Source organism: Somniosus microcephalus, chromosome 6 (genome assembly GCF_052327205.1).
Source record: "Somniosus microcephalus isolate GS21.2 chromosome 6, FLI_Smic_1.0, whole genome shotgun sequence".
In the NCBI taxonomy this organism is placed as follows: Eukaryota; Metazoa; Chordata; class Chondrichthyes; order Squaliformes; family Somniosidae; genus Somniosus; species Somniosus microcephalus.
In genome coordinates, this window is record NC_140992.1 from 21230357 (window position 1) to 21234894 (window position 4538).

A 4538-nucleotide genomic window follows, 5' to 3' on the forward strand; every position below is an offset into this window, starting at 1 on the left:
TCAACTATGTCAGTTAGGTAGAGTTAGGCCTTTATGCTCACCAGAATTTTAAAACCCTCCTGGACCTTGGTACTCCTTATCTGGACTTGGACTTCACTGCTTCTGGTGAACCTTGTGGATCTGTCTGAGTCTGGCTGAATCTCTCTCCTGCACAATCTTGAAAGTCCTCCGAACTCCTCGAACCGTCTCCTCTCCACTCGGCCTTCGAATTCCTGATGGTCTTGGATCTGGACTGAACTTCTTAATCTGCTCTCCTGCACAATCTTGTGGGTCCTCCTCCCTCTGTCCTTGACCTCGTGTCTGTGTGAATCTGTGATGGATCTGGCTGAATCTCACTGAATGAATGAATGTCTTGCTGTTGATTTTCCCTCAACCAGTTACACTGTTTCCTTGTCCTTATCTCGGCGCCAAATCAAGGGTTTTCTTTTGTCAAGGTAATGGGCAGGCTGCTTTGACAAAAGCAAGTACTTTATTTTAATGTCTTGTAAATGAAACTGATGGGATCTGTCCTGTGTCCCTCTGAGTTTGGTACAGATAATGGTTTTTTTTCTGTGCTCAGCGATTTCAGAGATGGGTTTGCATTTTGCTAGCAATTAGCGCACCTCCAGGTGCAAATACTTTTGTTTTGACTTCGTTACTGCTGTAACCATATTATCATATCAATAGCAGTAAGTTCTGGAATCTTCTAATCGGTGATGACTCAGGCTGCTGTAAGATACTGCTGGTGTGTCCTTTTGAACTGAGCCATGAGAACTGCCAACTCCATCTTGTGTTCTCACAATGTGGCCACTTCAGGGGTTTTACCAATCTAGACTGTATTTTCTGGATTTTGCGAATCCTACAGATCTTATGCTATCCCTAATTCCCCTTGTTAGCCACGGTTGAGTCACCTTTTTTTTTATGCCAAACTGGGATGAACAAATTCTGCAGTTCATTCATGCGGTCTTTGAATGTTTGCCATTGCCTATCCACCGTCAATCCTTTGAGTGACATTCCCCAATCAATCCTACCCAACTCATACCTCATACCATCATAGATTCCTTTATTTAAATTCAGGACCCTAGTCTCTGAGTCAACTACTTCATTCTCCATCTTAATGAAGAATTCAATCATATTGTGATCGCTCCAACCCAAGGGGCCTCGTACAACAAGATTGCTAATTAATCCTTTCTCATTACATAATACCCAGTCTAAGATGGCCTGATCTCTGGTTGGTTCCTCGATATATTGGTCCAGGAAACCATCCCGTAAACACTCCATGAATTCCTCCTCCACAGTATTGTTACTAATTTGGTTAGCCCAATCTATATGTAGATTAAAGTCACCCATGATGACTGCTGTGCCCTTATTGCACACTTCTCTAATTCCCCTTTTAATGCCATCCCCAACCTCCGCATTACTGTTTGAAGGTCTATATACCACTCCCACTAACGTTTTCTGCCCCTTGGTATTTCTCAGTTCTACCCATACAGATTCCACATCATCAGAGCTAATATCCTTCCTTACAATTGTGTTAATCCCTTCTTTAACCAGCAATGCTACCCCACCTCCCTTTCCTTTTTGCCTATCTTTTCTTTTTGCCTACCCGTTGCCAGGGTAAAGGACATCACCTCAGGGCCGGAGAAGAACTTCGAGTGGGAGGGGGAGGATCCAGTTGTTGTGGTCCACGTAGGTACCAAGGATATAGGTAGGACTGAGAAAGAGGTTCTGCTGAGAGAGTTTGAGCAGCTAGGGGCTAAATTAAAAAGCAGAACCGCAAAGGTCATAATCTCTGGATTATTACTGGAGCCACAAGCAAATTGGCACAGGGCCAATAGAATCAGGGAGATGAATGCATGGCTCAAAGATTGGTGTGGGAGAAGTGGGTTTCGATTCGTGGGGCACTGGCACCAGTACTGGAGAAAGAGAGAGCTATCCCGTTGGGACAGACTACACCGGAACCATGCTGGGACCAGAGTTCTAGTGAATCGAATAACTAGGGCGGTAGATAGGGCTTTAAACTAAATAAGGCCGGGGGAGGGGGGGGGGGTTGAGTGTCCCGGTGGAGAGAAATCTAGAATGCTAAAGAGAAAAGACAAGGAAGCAGTGCAGGAAAGTGATTGGGGTAAGGATAACCAGATTGTGTCAGGAAGGGACAGAGCGTACAAACAAAGGAGTGCACTAACAAATAGGGTCCGGGTAAAAAAAATGGTAATAAGACAAATAGGGCTATAATACAAAAAATGTTAAGATGTCTAAAAATGTTAAAAACACAAATCTAAAGGCACTGTTTCTGAATGCACAAAGCATTTATAATAAAGTAGACGAATTAACAGCGCAAATAGATGTAAACGGATACAATATAATTGCGATTACGGAGACATGGCTGCAGGGTGACCAAGGCTGGGAGCTGAATATCCAAAGATATTCAATATTTAGGAAGGACAGGCAAAAAGGAAAAGGAGGTGAGGTGGCGTTGTTAGTAAAGTATGAAATCAGAGCAATAGTGAGAAAGGATATTGGCTCAGAAAATCAAGATGTAGAATCAGTCTGGGTGGAGCTAAAAAGCACCAAGGGGCAGAAAACATTGGTGGGAGTTGTCTATAGGTCTCCAAACAGTAATGGTAATGTAGGGGATGGCATCAAACAGGAAATTAAAGATGCATATAACAAGGGTAATCATGGGTGACTTTAATCTACATATAGACTGACCAAACCAAATTAGCAATAATACTGTTGTAAGAGTCATGAAAGTTTAAGAAAGTGTAAAGAAGAAAGAAAATACTTTAAAATATTGGTTAAATATTATGGTACAGTATGTATGTACATTTGTTTATTATTGATGGATATTCTAGTATAATATAGTTAATTTACCTGACTGACTTATTGTATTGAGAAACCCCCTCTTTTCTTGTTCCAATAGTATAGTTTGAGAGACCCCCTTTATTCTTGCTACAATGGTTCAGTCCTTAAGCTTGTCACATGATATCCAGCCATTTTTACAGTTCAAGCTCCACGAAACTGGAAAAGGTAGAAGCTTTGAGGGCTGTGGTGCAATACAGTTTTTGACCGTGTGCGTGTTAAACGTGTTTTACTTTGAAATTCTGTTTGAAATGTCTTACAGTAAACAGTTAAAAGACAAAGTTACGTTTTGGAACGTTTTATTTCGACACGCGTCTACTCGTTGCTAAAAGCCTCAAAGCTCAGTGGCTGCATATTGAAAACTACGGAGCGCCACTACAACTGTGGAGGATGAATTCCTGGAGTGTGTACAAGATGTTTTTTTAGACCAGTACATTGAGGAGCCAACTAGGGAACAGGCTGTCCTAGTTGGGTATTGTGCAATGAGATGGGGTTGATTAATAATCTTGTTGTGCGGGGTCCTTTAGTGAAGAGTGACCATAACATAATAGAAAGTGAAGAAGTCCAATCCGAAACTAGGGTCCTAAATCGAAACAAAGGAAACTACGATGGTATGAGGAGTGAGTTGGCTATGATAGATTGGGGAGCTTCATTAAAAGACATAATGGTGGATAGGCAATGGCTAACATTTAAGGAACGAATGCATGAATTGCAACAGTTATACATTCCTTTCTGGCACAAAAACACAAAAGGAAAAGCGGCCCTGTGGTGTATGTAACCTGTTCCACCTTAAGAGAACTTAAGCCTGTTCCACCTTAAGAGATGTACTACTTTCTTTGGCTGCTGTATACGTAATACCGGTGGTGACCACCGGTATATAAGTACTGTGTAGTGATATTGTATTTAGTATAGTCCTGACCTCCAACTAGTAAAGACCTGTTGAAACTTTATTCTTGTAGTCTGTGTCAGTAATTAATCTTAATACAACTGGAACACACAGACTTAACAGTGGCGACGAGTCCGATTCTTACCCTGCGGCAGTTTATATCCACGGCGGCTTCGTCCACAGAACGGGCGTCGAAGAGAGGCATCCACCCTCATCACCCAGCTGGAAGACACGTCGCGCGGCAGGCATCGAGAACCCGGAGTGCAGAAGACATCCTGAACTCGAAGCCTCCATCAGCGGCAGTCAGCTATCTTCTTTCTACCTCGGTGGTGGGTAAGCCGGTCAGCGACGCGAGCAGAAAGTCGGCCGCGTTGGCTGTACAGACGGGGGGAGGAAGACGGAGGAATAAGGGCGGTGAGATCGATCGCGACCGGAGATAAGGGCCGGGCCGCATTCGGGCCGAAAGGCGCAGCACGGGGACATCGATCGCGGCTGGTGATAAGGGCCGGGCCGCTTTCGGGCCAAAAAGGCGCAGCGTCTGGCGCGACTGAAGGCGCAAGAGCCGCGGTGAAGGCGAACGCAGCCGGTGCTAATAACCGGGCTGCAAGAAGGGCTGCGAGGCGCGACATCGGGGAAGCGCGAATGCCCGAGGGAGCCGCGGTGAAGCGGAGACAGCGTCGGGGGAGTTACTAACCGCTGGGAAAGGGGAGCAGCAGCGGCACGCCAAACGCCATTGCAGCCAGTGGGTGAAGACCGCCAAGCGCGGGAAAACCGCCATTTTGTAGGCGGAGGACGAAGACAAGAGCGGGAA

The 4538-nt window shown here is 45.0% G+C and overlaps 1 long non-coding RNA gene across 1 annotated transcript; it reads left to right on the forward strand.

The window, feature by feature from the left end:
• The first annotated feature begins 2029 nt into the window (after positions 1–2029).
• On the forward strand, positions 2030–3791 carry LOC147115523 (uncharacterized). The gene is made up of 2 exons (XR_015078635.1): positions 2030–3009; positions 3104–3791. It is a non-coding gene; the product is annotated as an uncharacterized LOC147115523 (long non-coding RNA).
• The last annotated feature ends 747 nt before the right edge of the window (positions 3792–4538 follow it).